Source organism: Pseudophryne corroboree, chromosome 8 (genome assembly GCF_028390025.1).
Source record: "Pseudophryne corroboree isolate aPseCor3 chromosome 8, aPseCor3.hap2, whole genome shotgun sequence".
Taxonomy (NCBI): domain Eukaryota; kingdom Metazoa; phylum Chordata; class Amphibia; order Anura; family Myobatrachidae; genus Pseudophryne; species Pseudophryne corroboree.
The window spans coordinates 292,733,709-292,756,362 of NC_086451.1; the positions used below are offsets into that span (position 1 = coordinate 292,733,709).

Below are 22,654 nucleotides of genomic sequence, written 5' to 3' on the forward strand. Positions count from 1 at the left end.
TCAGATTTGAAATACTTTATAATAGATCATATTCCAGAATCTCCTCGTGGAGGTGATAGAGCCAAATCTTTAATTTTAACTGAGGCCAGGTGGATCACACGGTTGGAATGGGTACTACTGCTCCCAATGGTTAAAATGAAAAAATTAATTGGAATAGCTTGATGTAATAGCACAGAACACTATTAGTGTACTGCTTGATGTGAGGTAGCTGTTGCTATGGATATAAAGTAATGACAGGTGCATATATTATTCCCTGAATTTTGGTGCTACGAACTAGTGGGTTACTATGTGCTCTTGTTGTATTAATTTGTCCCCCCTATGGATACTGATGTTTAATGGGTTAAATAAGTGATCACGTTTTTAATTAGTGATGAGCGGATTCGGTTTTACTCGGTTTTACTCGGTTCTCAAAACGGCATCTTATTGGCTCACGGATGTCACGTGTTTTGGATAGCCAATAAGATGCCGTTTTGAGAACCGAGTAAAACCGAGTAAAACCGAACCTCGCTCATCACTAGTTTTTATATGTATTTTTTCTATGTATTTTTGTTTGTTGTCTTTTCCCCCCAGCTCCGTCCGTATGCAGCGCCGTTGGATGACGTAGTGGCCGGCTCCTCTCAGCTGGAACGCAAGCTGGAGGTTGCTATGCGACTTCCGCCGGCGTGGACCTGGAAGTGAGGTGCCCGCGGTCTTTCAACGGAGGCAGCTGTGGGCGATCAGCGTGGTGGGTGGATCTCCTGGGTATTAGGTATTTAAATGTTTAATGTATGTCTAGTTGTTGTTTGTTGGTGTGTCCTGAGGAAGAGGCGTCAGCCTCGAAACATGTTGACTGTTTGAAACACTGCCATTAAATTTTTTGGTGAAACGAGTCCCTGTGAGTGCCGTGCGGTTTTGGAGGTATGTGTGGATTATTGTACAGGGCACCGGGACCAGCTGTATGAAAGCACAAAGTGCCGGCTGACTTGGAATGCTATATATATATATATATATATATATATATACATACAGTATATATATATATATATATATATATATATATATATATATACACACACACACACACAACTATTGCTCTGATGCTGGTAGGTCCAGTGTATAGGGGTGCTGGCTGGGCGCAGGAAGGCTCCATATGCGCTGCCTTCCCTGTTCCCTGCAGCCTGCGCGCCCAGCCAATGGCTGAGCCACAGGCTGCTGCTGCACAGATTATTGGAAAGCTGGGCCGTCGCTCAGCTGTCCTTCCTGGACATGCTACACAGTCCCTACGTGCGGCCGCGGCGCCGCTGCCAGGAAAGTGGAGACAGCTATAACTCAACTGCCCTGCATGTGGAGCCGCCGCGCCGGCTCCCGGGAGCCGGGAGCGCAGCACCGCAGATCGGATCGGAGATCCGATCTGTGGCGGCAGCGCGGGGGGGGGCTTTTAAAAAGGGGGGCCCAGGGTACTTATCCCCGGGGCCCCCCTGTTAATCCGGCTCTGGCCACATACAGAGGAATCCTTCAGTTTTTTGCTAGATGAATTCAGTGTCACCCTAAGGGGGCCCAGCATCACAATGCAGCCACCTAAAATTGCCTAACGGGCATACGGTTTTCAGGTCGACCACACTTAAGTCGACAGCCATCAGGTCGACCACTATTGGTCAACATGCAATAGGTTGACATGGTCACTAGGTCGACATGTACTAGGTCGACATGGAAAAAGGTTGACATGCTTTTTTCACTTTTTTTTTCATTTTTTTAAAACTTTTTCAAACTTTACAATCCACGTGGACTACGATTGGGAATAGTAACCTTGCCCGAAGCATGGCAAGCAAAGCGAGCCATGCGAGGGGACACGGTGCACTAATTGGGATTCCCCGTCACTTTACGAAGACAATGACACCAAAAAAAGTAAAAAAAAACTCTTCTCAACCTTTTTCCATGTCGACCCTGTTCATGTCGACCTAATGACCATGTCAACCTAGTGACCATGTCGACCAATAGTGGTCGACCTAATGACTGTCGACCTAAGTTGGTTGACCTAATGACCCATACCCGCCTAGCGATAGAGCCGTTCCTGGAAGGACATCACAACACCTGTCGACAGGATACAAGTCAAGTGAGCCAAGGCAGCGTGGCGACACCTGACACTGACAGCCTACTGAGCTGTTGGAGGGACCAGGGGGTAATTCAGAACTGATTACTGCTGTGCATTTTCGCACAGCGGGCAATCAGATCCTAACTACGCATGCGTATGCACCGCAACGCGCACACGTGTCAGACAGCTACAACGGGCATCGGCGGTCAGCAAAGGGATCTCTAAAAGTATCTCAGGGCTGCAATCGCAGAGGCGGTCACGGGGCAGGAGGGGCTGTGCCAATGTCATTAGAACGCAGTTGGCGGGGCGCGGTCCGGACAACGCAGGCGTGTATGGACTACTGCGGGGGCGGGCCATGGCGACTGCGTGATGTCACACACAGCTGATGCAACCCAGGACATGGCAGGTAGCTCCTTGCCAGCGCGCAGGAGCTGTGCAGGCAGAGAGCTACTCACTGGGTGCAAAAGTATCGCCGCCGTGCAATGCTTTTGCACCCCTGCGGCGGGGGGGGCAGAGCCAGACATGCGGGGTGGACTAGCCCTGTACTGGGCGTCCCCATGAATGTATGAGAAACTGATTGTAGATGTGCTAAATTTAGCACATCTTCGATAAGATCTGAATTAGGCCCCCAGTCTGTGAACAGAGGAGCCAGAGCAGAGGGGATCTTAGGGACGGCCTCTTTGGTACATGAAAATAATATGAGAATCTCACAATGTGTAGTAAAATGTTGAAGGCAAAAAATAGTATCAGTATTAAATTGAAGCAGTGTGAAATACTTCCACCAGGGTGTATAAACTTAATTAATAATGGTGTGGTGTACCCCAACTCACTTGTGTAAGGTGAGGATAGCTCCTATAAAGGTATCTTTATTCTGTACAGAATGGTGAGAAACCCAGTTGGTAGAGGTACCTCACAGTGTGAACTAGTAGAGTCAATCAAATAAAGGTATCTTTACAGATGTTCTGGATTATGGTACACAAGAGTACCTGTACTCACGGAGATATGTGTTTTGCCAATCCAATAAGGGTTTTCTTTTATGACAACATATCGTTTTAGTTTAAAATTTGTATTTATACATAGTCATAATGTGTAAATAAGGCAGCTGAAAGATCCTTACAGGTGCTAGTTGCCTCTAATAGGGGTCAACGCAGACTATCAGAAAAAACAAAAACCACATCTGGTTATTGTAATGGGATAATCATTGCTCTCTGATCTCATACATTACATTATACACCTGATAATTTCTTGAGTGAATTTCCTGCTGATGTTAGGATGTTAGGATGTTATGTTAGTGACACAGAGAACAGTGTATGAAAATATGTAGCTGTTGTGGTCAGGGAGATGCAAGTTTAAACTTGGTTCAACATCCCTTTGGAAATTAGATGGTAAAATATCCCTATGGCATCCCATATATTAGAGAGTTGGTGGGTTTCTTCTCGCTCATGTACTTTCCCATGTAAGCAATATGTGGATCAGTAACTGGAGAGAATGAGAGAGGCATAAAGTCCAGCGCAGTAACATAGTAACCTTGATGGGAGATTACAGAGAACAGCCTTTGAAAGGAGATCATTTTTGTTCCATTGCTCCTGTAATAAAAAAGGAATCTTACATTACAGTTCACTCCTATAACCGAGCCCTTTATAAAGGTTTATAAGGAGTGCAGTAAAGAACATTCACCATGTGACACATTATGCAACGTTTTAATCTCTGTCAGAAGTAAGGATATTTTTATCCTTTTATAGTTGGGCATTAAAGACATGGTTATTACAGCATTCATCCAATGCCTGGGCTCCATGTTGCAGAGGACAGAATGTCACAGTAACAAAGTGTAGTAATCTACAGACTCATGGGCGTAACGATAGTCAGTGCAAGTGGTGACATTGCTTAGGGGAACCTGGACCCAGGTTATAAAGTTACATACCAATTTCCCAGACTTGCCTGCTAAGCAGTTGGGTCTGATCCATTGCCAGCCTGAATTGTGTAACTAGGTAAATCTTCAGCCTAGCACCCCCTGGCCTGCAAACACCTACCACACCACCACCACCTGCCGGAGGGGAGATGCAGGTGTCCACTAGGTGTGCTGGGGTGAATTGCATCATTATACATATACAGAGAAAAAGGACAACACTAAAGGACTTTTAAAGTGATAAAGTATTTTGTAAACAAGCCACAAAATGTTGTGACTATGTTCACAATATACTTTCAGTTTAAAAGTCCTTGAGTGCCATCTATTCTTTATGTATACACGCTAGCTGGCATGATTGGAATAATAAGATGCATAAGCTGCTTGAGCATCCTATTTACATTATTTTGTGAATAAAATGCATTTTAATGGAATGAAAAAGATGCACATAAAGATCCTCAGCGCTACCAACATAGCCATATTAAGGGGGGGATGCAGGGCATACTGTACCCTGGGTCCCCCTCTGTCAGGGGGCCCCCTGGCCAGAGCACACTGACATCATTAGCTTTCCCTCTTATGCAGCAGCAGAACCAGACAGCCAGAATGCAAGCAGGACAGTATGCAGTGCAGGCAGAGACACAGGAGTATCAGATTTTATGAACTATCAACGGAGCTTCTCATCCAGAGGAAAGATAGGAGGATGGAGAGAGCTGTAAGTGACACAGGGTGGGATCCCTGTGTCACTTACAGCTCTCTCCACACATGGGTGTCTGAGTCCTGTGTAACTTGTTACCTAATGAGGGTTTAGAGAGAGACAGACACACACACACACACAAACCGAGTTCTCCTGAGTCGTGTCCCAGTGTGTAAGTAGTACAGAGGCTGCTGCTATTTTTGCATGTGACAAGATAAATTATAGATTTTATTTTTCTGTATGTATTTTAAGGTTGTTTAAGTGGTCTTTGTTCCACTACAAAGTTGTCTTTCAGTTTGGTGGAGCTATAAACAGTACCCAGGCATTATTAAACTATTAGTTTAAATCTAATATACACCATTGGGCTAAATTTAATATACACAATCCATACATCCCAACATGACCCATTCCAGGATGGACAAAATGCTGGACTTCCTGCTTAAATTATGATTGCAATCACCTGTGTTGAAACTAGAGATGTGTACCGGACATTTTTCGGGTTTTGTGTTTTGGTTTTGGATTCGGTTCCGCGGCCGTGTTTTGGATACGGATGCATTTTGGCAAAACCTCCCTGAAATTTTTTTGTCAGATTCGCGTGTGTTTTGGATTCAGGTGTTTTTTTTCAAAAACCCCTCAAAAACAGCTTAAATCATAGGATTTTGGGGGGTAATTTTGATCCTATAGTATTATTAACCTCAATAACCACAATTTCCACTCATTTCCAGTCTATTCTGAACACTGAACACCTCACAATACTATTTTTAGTCCTAAAATTTGCACCGAGGTAGCTAGATGACTAAGCAAAGTGACCCAAGAGGGCGGCACAAACACCTGGCCCATCTAGGAGTGGCACTGCAGTGTCAGACAGGATGGCACTTAAAAAAATTGGCCCCAAACAGCACATGATGCAAAGAAAAGAGAAAAAGAGGTGCACTGTGGTCGCTGGACGTCTAAGGTAAGCCACACAAACACTTCAATATCACTGGAATTATTCGTTCTAATCAATGGTATTATTGGTCCAAATCACTGGGAAAAAAATGACAAAATCACAGGAATTATTCGTTCTAATCAATGGTATTATTGGTCCAAATCACTGGAAGAAAATGACAAAATCACTGGAATTATTCGTTCTAATCAATGGTATTATTGGTCCAAATCACTGGAAAAAAAATGACAAAATCACTGGAATTATTCGTTCTAATCAATGGTATTATTGGTCCAAATCACTGGAAGAAAATGACAAAATCATAGGAATTATTTGTAAATATTTGTAGAAAGTCGCTGCTTTCTGATTACAGAAATGCTCAGATATTCCTGCGAATCCACAATCCCTTCCCAGAGGAAAAAGAATTTGAGAAACCCTTGTTTGAGAACGTTTGTTCTCTTTCCCTTACAAAGGAACAAACCACTTTCCAAGAATACTGACATTTTTGGGATTATGGAGACATGATGTTTTTGAATATAAATCCTAAAGCAGGTGGTATATTAGAGCAAAAGAGTGCAAGAGACCAGTTATGCAGTTTCTGAAATTTTATGACAAAATGTTACTGTATTTCATAAGCACTCATTCCTAACTCTGCTAAGTACTGTTTGGTATACTGTATCTGGCTTCCATGAGGTAGTTGTCCATTATTTCAGCTTCCATTGACCTTTTTGAAAGCGGTAGAATTTATCGATTCTTTTTTATTTATTTTTATTTTCCCCTGTTTTTAATTTTCTCCTGCATAGCCCAGTAAAATGTTGCAATGTTAAGTATTGACTTGTGCCTTCTGGGGGTCCACTTTTTCACCAAACCCAGCCAAATCTCATCCTGATTCCTAACCCTCTGTTCCACGTTCTCTATGTGTCATCTGTGTCACCCATGTCTGTCTACACCTCCCCTTTAGATTGTTAGCTCTCACGAGCAGGGCCCTCTTCCCTCATGTGCTTATATACTGTTGGTCACCAAAATGCTGCACTGTAATACTATATATACTGCTCACAAAAATGCCTCACAGATATGGAATGGATACTTGCAGTGACACAGAGCTGCAAGATACAGCAATGGCCTACTGTACAACTATATACTGTTAGTCACCAAAATGCTGCACTGTAATACTATTTATACTGCTCACAAAAATCCCGCACAGATATGGAATGGATACTTGCAGTGACACAGAGCTGCAAGATACAGCAATGGCCTACTGTACAACTATATACTGTTAGTCACCAAAATGCTGCACTGTAATACTATATATAATGCTCACAAAAATGCCGCACAGATATGGAATGGATACTTGCAGTGACACAGAGCTGCAAGATACAGCAATGGCCTACTGTACTGTACTACTATAATTATTATATAGATGACAGATATAAAGTTACATTGTGGGGGAATCCAGTATACGTTCTGTCACCAGGTACCAGTGAATGGCCACATCATGTATATAGGTGACAGATATAAAGTTACATTGTGCGGGAACCCAGTATACGTTCTGTCACCAGGTACCAGTGAATGACCACATCATGTATATAGGTGACAGATATAAAGTTACATTGTGAGGGAATCCAGTATACGTTCTGTCACCAGGTACCAGTGAATGACCACATCATGTATATAGGTGACAGATATAAAGTTCCATTGTGAGGGAATCCAGTATACGTTTTGTCACCAGGTACCAGTGAATGACCACATCATGTATATAGGTGACAGATATAAAGTTACATTGTGAGGGAATCCAGTATACGTTCTGTCACCAGGTACCAGTGAATGGCCACATCATGTATATAGGTGACAGATATAAACTTACATTGTGAGGGAATCTAGTATACGTTCTGTCACCAGGTACCAGTGAATGACCACATCATGTATATAGATGACAGATATAAAGTTACATTGTGAGGCAATCCAGTATACGTTCTGTCACCAGGTACCAGTGAATGGCCACATCATGTATATACTTATACTGGTGGTCCCCAGTCCCCACAATGCAGCACACTGATCAGATATTTGCAGCACACTGAGCACAGATATGGAGCTTTTTCAGGCAGAGAACGTAGATAATTTCAGCACACTGAGCACAGATTATTTGCAGCACACCGAGCACAGATATTTGCAGCACACTGAGCACAGATTACGGAGCTTTTCAGGGAGAGAACGCTTCCACGTCCTCTCCGTTCAATCTCCAATTGTTAGGGTCTCCTGCCCTGTGCTGCCACGTCGTCATGGCAACCAGGAGACAAGTGCTAGCGGAGTAACCTGAGTGCAGCTGATACTCCGGTTCGGGTCTTTTGCTGTGCAGTGGTTACAGGCATGGGATCCGGTGCTGGTTTTTGTGCTCACAGTCTGTGAGGTCTGAGGGGGGCGTGGACAGCACCTGCTTTATAAGGCCTCTTCTCAGGTTAAGCAGATGCTGCTGAATCTTTGTTGGTTAGTCAGTTCCTGAAAGTTAGCCAGTACTGTGTAGCTTTGTATTTTGTTGTTGCTTACTGCAAATAGGCCTGGGCATTTGGTACTACACTCTGCCAATCCAGACCTAGCAGTAAGACTGGAGTCAGTCGTTTAGCCTGCTGAGGTTCTTTTGCTATTCTGTGAACCCAGCAGGTTTGTGGCTGTACTTTCAGACCTGCCTGCATAATCCTCTCTCACTGTGCAGGGCGTCCATGTGTCAGTTTAGTGGCAGTAAGCTGAACCTGGGCCCTGCAAGTGAGAATTAGGATTGTGGAGACTCTCCTTGTGTCTATTATTCCATCTCTGACCAAGGAGTTTACTGCCACACCCGTTGGTAACCCTTTAGGGTTTTGCTGTTGCCCTTAGCAACAGCATTTCGGGTTCTCTACGTATTAAAACACAACATCTTGCTTTTTCCATCTGAGCATTTCTAATACTAGGGAGACACCCAGTTTCTTAGCCTCTGGGCTTCTCTGTTCACTCTGTGTTGGTTTTGTTACCCTATCACCTTCTGTGTACGTTATGTCATATTTCCCAGTCTGTCTGTGAGTTCATTTGTTTTGCATCCCTCTCTGTTCAGACACCAGTACATTCCTGCAGGCACTGGTGTGTATAACAGTTCAAACACCAGTACATTCCTGCAGGCACTGGTGTGCATAACATATTCAGCAGCCCAATACTCCTGTTGAAATTTTGTGGGAATATGGAGCATACCCCTCAAAATACGTTGCAAAAGGTGGTCGATCAGGTGCAGGTCCTGACTCGTCAATTTAATGATTTGTCCATTAAAATGCACACCTCCCAGGCCGCTGGCGGAGCTCCCGCAGCAGCAGCACCTTCAGGGGTTAAGGAGCCGAAAGTAAATCTTCCGGATCGTTTTTCTGGAGATCGCTCGCAGTTCTTTTGTTTCAAGGAGAGCTGCAAGTTATATTTCCAGCTTAGGCCTCAGTCTTCTGGGTCAGAGATTCAGCGGGTGGGCATAGTGATTTCCTTGCTACAAGGAGACCCACAGGTCTGGGCATATGGGTTGCAGCCTGACTGTCCGTCGCTTAAAAGTGTTGATGCTTTTTTTACGGCACTGGGCATGTTGTATGATGACCCTGACAAGACGGCCTCAGCCGAGGCTCAGATTTCGATCCTTAAGCAAGGGCGAAGGCCAGTTGAGGTTTACTGTACGGAGTTTCGGAGGTTGGCCCATGATACCCAGTGGAATGACCCAGCCCTGAGACACCAGTACCGAAGAGGTCTTTCTAACCAGATAAAAGACCAACTGGTACATTATCCCTTGCCTGATAGCTTGGATCAGCTCATGCAGTTATCCATCCGGGTGGATAGACGGCTGAGAGAGCGTAGGCTTGAAAGGGAGACCGAGGTTTCCTTCTTTCCCAAGGGAACCTCAGACTCTGAGGAATTTTCCGAGGAGCCTATGCAGATTGGGGCTACCCGCCTCTCCTCGCGTGAGAAGACGCGGAGGAGACAGCAGGGGTTGTGTTTGTACTGTGGGAATAAGGGTCATGTGGTAGTATCATGCCCAGAAAAGCCGGAAAACTTCAGGGCCTGAGGGTGATGGGAAATATCCTGTCAGGCCAGAAGTCAGAATTTCCCAAGAAGACTTTTATCATTCCGGTGACCTTGAAGATCCTCGGTCAAACTGTCAAGACTGAGGCCTTTGTGGACAGTGGGGTCGACGGGGTTTTTATGGACCGCCAATTCGCCCTGAAACACTCTGTTTCCTTAGTACCCTTGGCGTCGGAAATTGAGATTTGTGGGTTAAACGGGGAACCATTATCCCAGGGTAAAATTACCTCTTGCACTAGCCAGATTTCTTTGTTTATTGGAGCCACACACTCTGAAAAATTGTCCTTTTATGTGACTGTCTGTACTTTTGCCCCATTGGTGTTGGGGTTACCCTGGTTAAGGGCCCACAATCCTCAATTTGACTGGGTCTCTGGGGAGATTCTTAGTTGGGGTACTGATTGTTTCAGGAGTTGCTTGAGCCTTCCAGTCAGGCTCTCGCAGCTAAGTTTGCCAGGATTGCCAGGGTGTTATGCAGATTTTGCGGACGTGTTCTCCAAAAAAGTTGCAGAGGTACTACCTCCCCATCGCCCCTATGACTGTGCCATTGATTTGTTGCCGAATGCTAAGCTTCCCAAGAGCAGGTTGTACTCCCTGTCACGTCCTGAGACTCAGGCTATGGCAGAGTACATTCAGGAGAACTTGGCTAAAGGATTTATCAGACCTTCACAGTCTCCAGTTGGGTCGGGGTTCTTCTTCGTGGGTAAAAAGGACGGTTCATTGCGACCCTGCATCGACTTCAGGGAATTGAACCGTATCACGATTAAAAACTCATACCCACTGCCTCTCATTTCGGTCTTGTTTGACCAGCTTCGTACTGCCACCATTTTTTCTAAGATTGACCTACGCGGTGCGTACAATCTAATCCGAATAAGAGAGGGGGATGAATGGAAGACTGCCTTTAATACCCACTCAGGGCATTAGGAATATTTGGTGATGCCTTTTGGGCTCTGTAATGCCCCGGCAGTCTTCCAGGATTTCATGAACGATGTGCTCAGGGAATATTTGGATAGATTCTTAGTTGTATACTTAGATGACATCCTAATCTTCTCCCATTCCCTGGAGGAACATCGGAAGCATGTACGCTTAGTCCTCCAGAAACTCAGAGACCACCGGCTTGGGGCGAAGCTGAAGAAGTGCGAATTTGAAGTTCAGCAAATCGCATTTCTAGGATATATTATCTCCCCAGAAGGTTTCCAAATGGAGGGTTCCAAGGTACAGGCAGTCCTGGATTGGGTGCAGCCCACTAGTTTGAAGGCGCTTCAGCGTTTCCTGGGCTTTGCAAATTTTTATAGACGATTTATCGCTGGATTTTCGTCTATAGTGGCGCCCTTGGTGGCACTCACTAAGAAAGGGGCGGATGTTGCTCACTGGTCTCGTGAGGCCAAAGCGGCTTTTGCCCGTCTCAAAAGGGCATTTGTCTCGGCCAAGGTGCTGCGACACCCAGATCCAGAGCGTCCTTTTGTGGTGGAGGTGGATGCCTCTGAGATGGGTATTGGGGCAGTGCTCTCTCAGATGGGAGTGTCTGATAATCGCCTTCATCCCTGTGCTTACTTTTCCCGTAAATTTTCGCCTGCCGAGATGAATTATGACGTGGGTAACCGGGAATTGTTGGCTATTAAGGATGCACTCGAGGAGTGGAGACACTGGCTTGAGGGGGCTAAGTTTGTGGTCTCAATTCTCACCGACCATAAGAATTTGGCATATTTAGAGTCAGCGAAGCGTCTCAATGCCAGGCAGGCACGATGGGCTTTGATTTTTGCTCGCTTTAATTTTTTGATAACATATCGCCCTGGGTCAAAAAACATCAAGGCTGATGCGCACTCGCGGAGTTTTGCTCCAATCCAGGAGACCACAGAGGAGCCGTTGCCCATTGTGTCCCCATCATGTATTAAAGTGGGCATTACCCAGGACCTCTTGTCATTAGTCCTTAGAGCACAGGAGCAGGCTCCTCCAGACCTTCCGGTAGGTCTTTTGTTTGTGCCTCCTAGGTTAAGACAGCGAGTGTTCCTGGAATTCCATGCCAAGAAGTCGGCAGGTCACCCGGGTATTGCCAGAACTCGGGAGTTGCTATCTAGGGCGGTGTGGTGGCCCTCGGTGGCTAAGGATGTGGATCAGTGGGTTCGGGCATGTGACATCTGTGCCCGAAATAAGACTCCTAGAGGGGTTCCTGTTGGCCCATTACATCCACTCTCTATTCCATCTAAGCCATGGACCCACATTTCAATGGATTTTGTTGTGGACTTGCCCAAATCCTCTGGGATGACAGCCATCTGGGTTGTCGTTGACAGGTTTTCGAAGACGGCGCACTTCGTTCCACTGGTTGGGCTGCCATCGGCCAGACGCCTGTCTGAATTATTTATGCTGCATGTTGTGCGCCTCCACGGGTTGCCACTTGATGTGGTCTCTGACCGCGGATCCCAGTTTGTGGCCAAATTCTGGAGGGCATTTTGTTCCGATCTCCAGATTTCTGTCAGCTTGTCGTCAGGCTACCATCCGCAGTCTAATGGGCAGACTGAAAGGGTGAACCAGACCTTGGAGCAGTTCCTCAGGTGTTATGTCTCCAAGTGTCAGACTGACTGGGTTGCTCATCTGTCAATGGCGGAGTTTGCCTATAACAACGTGGCTCACTCTGCTACAGGGATCTCTCCCTTCCTTTGTGTGTATGGGCATCATCCTAAGGCCAATTCTTTTGACCCCCTGGACTCCACGCCTGGTGGTTCCTCTGTCGTTTCGGTCCTTAGAGGTATTTGGAGGAAAGTGAAGAAAGCCCTTGTGTCTGTGTCATTAGTGACCAAAAGGGTTTTTGATAAGCGGAAAAGACCCTGCAGCTTCAAATTAGGAGACTTCGTCTGGTTGTCTACCAAGAATTTGAAGTTGAAACAGCCATCTCATAAGTTAGGCCCCCGGTTCATCGGCCCTTATAAGATCACCAGGGTTATCAATCCGGTGGCATTTCAGTTAGATCTGCCCCGTTCTTTGGGTATCAATAAAACATTTCATTGTTCCCTTTTAAAACGGGCGATTAGTAATCCTTCTTCCAGAGGAAGACCTTCCCCTCTTCTGATACGTGGCCAGAGGGAGTTTGTTGTTGAAAGGATTCTTGACTCCAAGATGGTTCGGGGTCGGCTGTCATTTTTGGTGCACTGGAAGGGGTATGGCCCGGAGGAGCGGTCGTGGGTGCGCAGTTGTGATCTTCATGCCCCCAGACTGATACGCTCTTTCTTCTCGCAGTTCCCCGATAAACCCGGTGGTAGGGGTTCTTTGACCCCTCGTCAGAGGGGGGGTACTGTTAGGGTCTCCTGCCCTGTGCTGCCACGTCGTCATGGCAACCGGGAGACAAGTGCTAGCGGAGTAACCTGAGCGCAGCTGATACTCCGGTTCGGGTCTTTTGCTGTGCAGTGGTTACAGGCATGGGATCCGGTGCTGGTTTTTGTGCTCACAGTCTGTGAGGTCTGAGGGGGGCGTGGACAGCACCTGCTTTATAAGGCCTCTTCTCAGGTTAAGCAGATGCTGCTGAATCTTTGTTGGTTAGTCAGTTCCTGAAAGTTAGCCAGTACTGTGTAGCTTTGTATTTTGTTGTTGCTTACTGCAAATAGGCCTGGGCATTTGGTACTACACTCTGCCAATCCAGACCTAGCAGTAAGACTGGAGTCAGTCGTTTAGCCTGCTGAGGTTCTTTTGCTATTCTGTGAACCCAGCAGGTTTGTGGCTGTACTTTCAGACCTGCCTGCATAATCCTCTCTCACTGTGCAGGGCGTCCATGTGTCAGTTTAGTGGCAGTAAGCTGAACCTGGGCCCTGCAAGTGAGAATTAGGATTGTGGAGACTCTCCTTGTGTCTATTATTCCATCTCTGACCAAGGAGTTTACTGCCACACCCGCTAGTAACCCTTTAGGGTTTTGCTGTTGCCCTTAGCAACAGCATTTCGGGTTCTCTACGTATTAAAACACAACATCTTGCTTTTTCCATCTGAGCATTTCTAATACTAGGGAGACACCCAGTTTCTTAGCCTCTGGGCTTCTCTGTTCACTCTGTGTTGGTTTTGTTACCCTATCACCTTCTGTGTACGTTATGTCATATTTCCCAGTCTGTCTGTGAGTTCATTTGTTTTGCATCCCTCTCTGTTCAGACACCAGTACATTCCTGCAGGCACTGGTGTGTATAACAGTTCAAACACCAGTACATTCCTGCAGGCACTGGTGTGCATAACACCAATGCACGAGTGAAAATGGCGGCGACGCGCGGCTCCTTATATAGAATACGAATCTCGCGAGAATCCGACAGTGGGATGATGACGTTCGGGCGCGTTCTGGTTAACCGAGCAAGGCTTAGATCCGAGGCTGCCTCGGAACCGTGTAAAATGGGTGAAGTTCGGGGGGGTTCGGATCCCGAGGAACCGAACCCGCTCATCTCTAGTTGAAACACCTTTCTTATCATTTAAATAGTTCAACACAGGTGACTACAATCATATATTAACAGGGAAGTCTATGTAAAGAGAATTTTTTCATGTTGGGAGGTATGCACAATCTTATACACAGCGCCCCCCTTCCCCAAGGGCCCCCCTGTCTAAAGTGCCCCGGGCACCCCTCAACGCTTAATCCGGCCCTGGCTATCAAGTCACCCCACGGCTATTTAACGTGCAGGGAGGCTATATATAAGTGGACACATCTATACATATATATATATATATATATATATATATATACACACACACACACAAACATACATATTTTTGTGTGCTCCTTACTTCTCTACTATGGGGAATAATATTAACTAGGATACAACTATGGTTCAGAAAATTAACTAGGGCACTTTTATGGTGCATAGAATGAATAACTGCTGTGGAGAGGTGTCTCTCAAGGAGCATTTGGACAGAGGCCCTTTTAATATATTGCTATGGGGCCTACATAGTTCGACCCTGTATATACATTTAGCAATAAGCTAGAGAGAAAATCACTTTGATATTCTATGTATTTTGTGAGCACAATAATAGTTTGTTTAGAAAAAATAATTATGAGTCATTTTATTATTCAAATAGAAGTGTATACCTTTACTTATGGTTAAGTGATTTATATGAGGCATGGAAATAATACTTAAATTGCTTTATTAGGATTGCTTTATAATTATATGATATGGACCTTTTCTTACCTTTTTTATTCATCACCTGTTGAAATATAGTGGGTCTATCTCAAATACCCTATTAACAATCCATGGGGGGAATCCAATTAGCCAGAGTAAATTCTGTGGTTAGTTGATTCCTAGGGGGTAATTCAATTGATTCAGATAACTAACATTATTAGGGATTTTGTTTCACCTGTCCGGAGGCAGGAGAAAGAAAATATGCAATAAATGCTGTTTTTTTCGTGGCTGCATCACAAAAATACATGGATTCGGAAACTTATCCTGGATCCTGCGTTTTTAGTACAGGAAGGAGTACATTTTTCCCGATACTAAAAACTAGACCTGAATTGAATTGCCCAAAAAAAACATTGGGCAAAAAATTATGAAAAACATGTTTTTTTTTCCCATGAAAAAAAATTCTGCGGTTCACTGAATTCCCCCCCTTATTTCTTTCGTTAGAAACAGCTGCTGTTTTGAATCAGAACTGTTTTTATTAGAGCGATACCTTATCTTCAGAGCTAAGTAGAATAATTAAAGTAGACTGATCACGGTTGCGCAAACAACTTAAAAATTATTTGATGGCTGGTTTAAGTCCCAATAAAATATATATTGAAACAATTCATGAAACTTTATAACATTATCACACTATTTCTATTCTTTTGTATTTTATGTATTGGATTACACACTACATCAACTTTCAGAGTTCTACACAAAAGATACAGAAGGGAAGTATTGTCTTTCTCTTTCATGTTTAAGTGATTTCAAGTGGTAAAATGATTTGTTTATTATTCTAGGTTATAGAATCTTTGGTCACTACCCCATTTCAATTTATTGTAAATACAATAAAAATATATTGTAAGATTGATTGCATTGATTCTTTGTCATATTGTTAGGTCAATAAGGATTGGAAATAATACAGTTTGTGTAAAATATATCAAAGACTGAAGAGTGGTATAATACAATAATGGTGAAATAAAAGTGAAACTTATAGCGGCTTCCTGGTCTATTTAGTTTACCAAACATCATTGTGAACCATCTCAGATATATAAGGGTTAAGCCTACTGTTGTAGATATCAAGAGACATAAGTCTAGGGGTCCCTATACACCCCTCCCCTGCCCATTTCTTGTCTGGCACTGTATGAACATCAAACTGAAGACTGTAAAATTATCAGACCTGGAGCACAGCCAAAAAAATAAAACAATTTATTGGGGCTGACAATTAACCAAAACCTAGAAAGCTTGATTAATTGTGGCACAGCTCAGCGGGGAGCGCTAACAAAAAGGCCTCAGCTGTATGCAGTGTCCATGGCCCTACATCCCAATTTACACAGCGAGGTTTCCTCTTCAGCACCAAGTGTGAAATGTGGACAACACTTCATTATGTGACTGAGGGGGCAGGGGAACAGGCTTAAAGTGACTAGACCTTATGCAATCACATATTGCCTCCAGCGTACTTCACACTGGAGACTTTCACTTACAGTTACTTGAACAGACAGACATGAGGCCAAGCATGATTAATGGAATTATAACAAATTAGTAACCAATCACTGTGTAATCATTCTAGATCCATTTTCTAAAAATAATGAAACTAATGTTTCCTTTTCTATGCAAGGTTATCTCTGTGGTACATGCATGAGCCACAGTAAAACAGAAGGATGTTACCAAAGTAATGAAATTATTATATTAAAATTTTTGGCACTACAGAATACATCATGTAAAAGCTGGCCATACATTTCACAATAATTGCGCAAACCAGCTAACCAAATAACTCATTCTGAGGTAGATGTATTAATCCTGGAGAAGTGATAAAGCAGTGATAAGTGCAGGGGGATGATGCACCAGTCAATCAGCTCCTAACTGCCAATTTACATAATGGAGCTGATTGACTGGTGCATTATCACCTTGCACTTATCACCGCTTTATCACTTCTCCAGGCTTAATACATTTGCCCCTCTGAGTTGCACGCAGCAGCTATTGTGAATAGAGGATGTGGTCAAAATCCAGGCAGTCGGGATCTCAGCAGTCAGAAAACCAACAGCAGGATCCCGACAGACAGAATCCTTACAGATCCTGCTAGCAAGTTGTGGGCTTAAGGTTAGGCACTAGGGTGAGGGATAGGGTTAGGCTGCAGGAGTGGGGGAGGATTGGGTTAGACTGCGGGGGAGGGGGTGGCGGAGATGGTTAGGGTTAGGCTGCAGTAGAGGACAGTTAGGGTTAGGCTGCAGGAAGGGGAGGTTAGGGTTGGGTTGCAGGAGGGGTGGCCTTCTGTCCAACACAGCAATATGCAGCAGCAGCAGCTCTGGATTGGATTTCTTTGGAGGCACCAATAGGAGCCATCCCTGCCGTCGCCATCACTTAGATCCACTGGCAAACTTATAATGGGTGCAGTGTGTGTGATTTGAGGGGGCCCCACACTGCACACATACACGTGTCTCCAGTCTTGCAGTGCTGTGCGTATGACCAGTCGTGACACATGTGTGTATGACGTCAGATCCTTAGAGAGAATTGCCAGGATGTGCACAGAAAAAACATGAGTTCTTCCAGTGTACTTTATTACAGTACACTGAGGATTGTTTGAGGAAGGGAGCCCCCAAATCTTGCTTTGATCCTCATGAGGTCTTAATCCGTGTCTGCAACTCGGTGTATATTCCACCCAAATTTATAACATTGCTGTAAAATAAATGAATATATATATATATATATATATATATATACATATAAAATGTGAAGAAGCAGGGGCACCAATAGTGCATTGAAAGTATAACAGGTTTATTAATACTCCAGAAATCACAAAAGCAGGTATAATTTGTACGAGAGGTGGCAGTTAAACCACCGCTTGTATAATAGATGTTAGAGGTTACCCAAAGGCATGTACACCCCGTCCTCAGACCGGGATCAAACTCCTTGCGTCAAACCACGGCCATACACTTTTTGTCACCGGGCTTCGTCAGTGGGCCTGGTTTGATGCCTAGTCGCAAGGATTTATATATCAAACAGCACAAGAAACAGCCAATAAAATCGTATATAACACAGGCCGTTTTCATATTCAATTATACAAAACAAACACAGCTTTTTGTCACATCATAAAAACAAAGCATACTTTAAAAAATGCAATTATACACTTATATGACAACAAAACATTGTTAAAGAAGAAGAAAAATACACAAGATCGGTACAATAAAAGACAGTACATAAGACCAAATTCATCTCAATTGCAGTAAAGATACTGTTTATGCGCTCATACTTGTTTTTGTCCAGGACATCACGGAGGACACTTTGTTGGTCACACTTGACGTTTCTAGCCTCTACACAAACATCCCCCACTCCAGAGGTATTGATTCTTGTAGAGCCTTACTTACTGACAATGATGCCTACTTTGGACCTCCAGTCTCTTTTTTGATGCTCCTCATTGAAGTGATTCTCAACAAAAAAAAATTTTTGTTTGAAAATTGCTTTTACCTACAAAAGCAGGGGACACCCATGGGGTTTAACATGGCACCCTCGTATGCGAATATCTTCATGGCAGACTACGAGCAGGTTCATATTACTGGTAATCCAGATTTTTGTCAATATTTAGCGTTCTATGTTCGCTATATTGACAATCTTTTTTTAATATGGCAAGGCAAGGAAGAGACACTTTTGGCTCTCATTAATCAGCTCAACTCACTCCCAGGTACCATCAGGTTCAGCAAGACTTCAGCAAGACTCACATCAAGACCTTCAGCAAGACTCACATCAATTTTTTGGACGTTTCAATCAGAAAGGAGAACAACAAGTTGTTTACTAAAATCTACAGTAAAGACTGACAGAAATACCCTCTTATTATCTTCCAGTTTTCACCCTGCACCCCTCAAACAAGGCTTACCTTTTTCACAGCTCTTGAGGGTGATACGCATCACCTCACCAGTTTTCACCCTGCACCCCTCAAATGAGGCTTACCTTTTTCACAACACTTGAGGGTGATACGCATCACCGCAGATTTCAGTGACATACCAGCAGCACTGGAATCGATGTGTCAAAGATATTTGGACAGAGAATACCCCAGAAAGGAGATTGATGATGCTTTAAAAAAGATCGGACAAGTCAATAGGGATGAACATCTACTTAAACGAGAAGGTCCCTCTAAAAGAGACTCTGACAGACTGAACTTTTGCAGTATGTTCACCACGGCCTCAAGCTACATCCGCAGTAAGATTAGAGAACACGGGCATCTTATTTCAAGTGACCCTATCCTCTCAAAAGATTTATCCTCATTGCCGAGATTTGCTTACAGACGGGGACCTAATCTTAAAGACCTTTTAGTAAAAACAGATTTTTCACAATGCAAAGTGAACAAAGCTTCTAATTGGCTAACAATGAAACCAGGGGTGTTCAAATGTATAGGATGTTCCAACTGCCCATTTCTACTACTGGGCAATCGTTTTATTAATCCATTTAACAACAGGGAATATTCGATCAAACAAAGATTGGAGTGTAATAGCAGATTCGTGGTCTACGTCCTCAAATGTCCCTGCAACCTGTTATACGTTGGGAAAACAAGCAGAATGCTAAAGGAACGACTTAGTCAGCACCGTTCTTCAATCAAGAAATGTTTAACCACTGCAGCCACTTCAAAAGACTTCACCAACTTACCCTTTGCAAGACATTACAAGGAAGCTCAACACACCGTCAACCAGCTGAAGTGTTGCATCATTGATCAGATACCCCCTACAACGAGGGGAAGACCGCAACAGAATCCTATTACAAAGAGAACTGCAATGGATACATAGACTGAACACTTTGACCCCCAATGGCCTTAATGAAGAATTCTGCTTAGGATGCTTTCTGTGATAATTTGGGACTGAACACTTCTATTTTTTGTTTAACCAATTAATATAGCTATGTTGCTTTAGGTTTGGACACCGCCGAGTGTCCCATTTCTATCACTACATATAGTTGGGCATTGCTTTTGGTGACACTGCCGTGTGTCACAATGCATGCATGTGGGTGGATCCACATTTGTCACATAGCTTTATGCATTTATTTAGCTCACTCGTCACTTCCAATTCTGTACCATCCCCCTGTGATGGCATTCTCCTTTAATGGCTAATATAGCACATATGGGTATGGCTCATATATGGTCAAAGTCGGTCTTATAAAAGATCTATATAGCTACACCACACTGGGTGACGTCCAATTCCTTCAGATCTTGGAAACTAAGCAGTGTTGGGCCCAGTCAGTACCAGCTTTGGAGACTGTCTGGGAATACTGGGTGCTGTATATAATTTATGGTGGCCTTATGTACCAGCATTCCTGCCCTATGGGGTATATGCAATAGCGGGCGAATTCGCGGCAATTATCGCCGTTTTTTCAATTCGACCAAATTCGCCAGGTGAATTCCGGAAGGTGGCTTCCGGAATTCACCATATGCAATGAAAAACGGATTCGCCAGAGTCGCGGGCGAAAATCGGCCGATTTGGCGGATTTTGCCGCGATTTTAAAAAACGGGAAAAAACGGGGAAAAACCCGAAAAAAAAATGGCGTGGGGTCCCCCCTCCAAAGCATAACCAGCCTCGGGCTCATCGAGCTGGTCCTGGTTCTAAAAATGCAGGGGAAAAATCGGCCAGGGATCCCCCGTATTTTTAAAACCAGCACCGGGCTCTGCGCCTGATGCTGGTGCCAAAAATACGGGGGACAAAAAGAGTAGGGGTCCCCCGTATTTTTAACACCAGCATCGGGCTCCACTAGCTGGACAGATAATGCCACAGCCGGGGGTCACTTTTATGCCGTGCCCTGCGGCCGTGGCATCAAATATCCAACTAGTCACCCCTGGCCGGGGTACCCTGGGGGAGTGGGGACCCCTTCAATCAAGGGGTCCCCCCCCCCACAGCCACTCAAGGGCCAGGGGTGAAGCCCGAGGCTGTCCCCCCCCATCCAATGGGCTGCGGATGGGGGGGCTGATAGCCTTTGTGATAAAAAAAAAGATATTGTTTTTTCCATTAGTACTACAAGTCCCAGCAAGCCTCCCCCGCAAGCTGGTACTTGGAGAACCACAAGTACCAGCATGCGGGAGAAAAACGGGCCCGCTGGTACCTGTAGTACTACTGGGGGAAAAATACCCAAATAAAAACAGGACACACACACCTTGATAGTAAAACTTTATTTCATACGCCGACACACACATACTTACCTGTGTTGACACGCCGACTGCAACGATCTCCGACGATCCGAGGGTACCTGTCAAAAAATTATACTCACCTTCCAGCGTCCAGAGGTCCAGGTCCAGAGGTAAATCCACGTACTTTGTAAAAAAACAAACCGAACACGATCCACCGGACTAATGAAAGGGGTCCAATGTTTTCACATTAGACTCCTTTCCCCGAATGCCGGGACATCACGTGACTCCTGTCACTGATGTCCCTTCAGCCAATCAGGAAGCGCTACTGCCGTGGCGCTCACCTGATTGGCTGGACGCCGTCTGTACTCTGACAGCGCCTCGCAAAGCCGCTCCATTACTTTCAATGGTGGGAACTTAGCGGCTAGCGGTGGGGTCACCCGCCGGTCAGCCGCTGACCGGCGGGTGACCTCACCGCTAGCCGCTAAGTTCCCACCATTGAATATAATGGAGGGAGCTGTGCGATGCGCTGTCACAGTGATCAGCCAATCAGGTGAGCGCAACGAAGTTGCGCTTCCTGATTGGCTTAGAGACCTGTCAGTGACAGCTGTCACTGACAGGTCTCAATCGTGGAAAGGTGTCCCATGTGTCAGCATGGGACCCCTTTCAGTCCGTTCTGGAGCGGGTATTTGCGTTTTCTTTTTTTGCCAAGTACGTGGATTTATCTCTGGACCCTGAGGTGAGTATATTGAACTTTGCTTTTCAGGTATCCGTGGATTCTACATGGAGAAGAGGACCGATGTCGGCGTGTGAACATAGGTAAGTATGTGTGTGTCGGTAGTGTGAAATAAAGTTTTACTGTCGACGGTGTGTGTGTCCTGTTTTTATTTGGGTATTTTTTTCCCAGTAGTACTACAGGTACCAGCGGGCCCGTTTTTCTCCCGCATGCTGGTACTTGTGGTTCTCCAAGTACCAGCTTGCGGGGGAGGCTTGCTGGGACTTGTAGTACTAATGGAAAAAACAATATCTTTTTTTTATCACAAAGGCTATCAGCCCCCCCATCCGCAGCCCATTGGATGGGGGGGGACAGCCTCGGGCTTCACCCCTGGCCCTTGGGTGGCTGGGGGGGGGGGACCCCTTGATTGAAGGGGTCCCCACTCCCCCAGGGTACCCCGGCCAGGGGTGACTAGTTGGATATTTGATGCCACGGCCGCAGGGCACGGCATAAAAGTGACCCCCGGCTGTGGCATTATCTGTCCAGCTAGTGGAGCCCGATGCTGGTGTTAAAAATACGGGGGACCCCTACTCTTTTTGTCCCCCGTATTTTTGGCACCAGCACCAGGCGCAGAGCCCGGTGCTGGTTTTAAAAATACGGGGGATCCCCTGTCAATTTTTTCCCCGCATTTTTAGAACCAGGACCAGCTCAATGAGCCCGAGGCTGGTTATGCTTTGGAGGGGGGACCCCACGCCATTTTTTTTTCTGATTTTACCGTTCCAGCAATAAAAAAAAAAAAAAAAAAAAAATAATATTTTAAAAAATATATAAATAATATTTGTGCCTCCCCCCAAAAAAAAAAAAGTACCTAATCCCTTCTAATATAAATAGATCTGCTATTCCCAAAAAAAAAAAACACAAAAAAAAACATGTTTAAATTTTTTTTATTTGTTTTCACCCTCCAAAGTGTGGCGGATTGAAAATCGCGAATTTGCTGTCTAAAAGCACTGCAGGCGAATTTCCAAACTTGAATTGAATATGCTGGAGGC

The 22,654-nt window shown here is 44.8% G+C and overlaps 1 long non-coding RNA gene across 2 annotated transcripts in view; it reads left to right on the forward strand.

The window, feature by feature from the left end:
* Positions 1 to 15,659, forward strand: part of LOC134948986 (uncharacterized) — a 93,660-nt gene extending 78,001 nt beyond the window's left edge. For both annotated transcript variants that reach the window (XR_010183077.1, XR_010183076.1), the window contains exon 5: positions 15,498 to 15,659. This is a non-coding gene — a long non-coding RNA (uncharacterized LOC134948986). The remainder of the gene's footprint in view (positions 1 to 15,497) is intronic.
* The last annotated feature ends 6,995 nt before the right edge of the window (positions 15,660 to 22,654 follow it).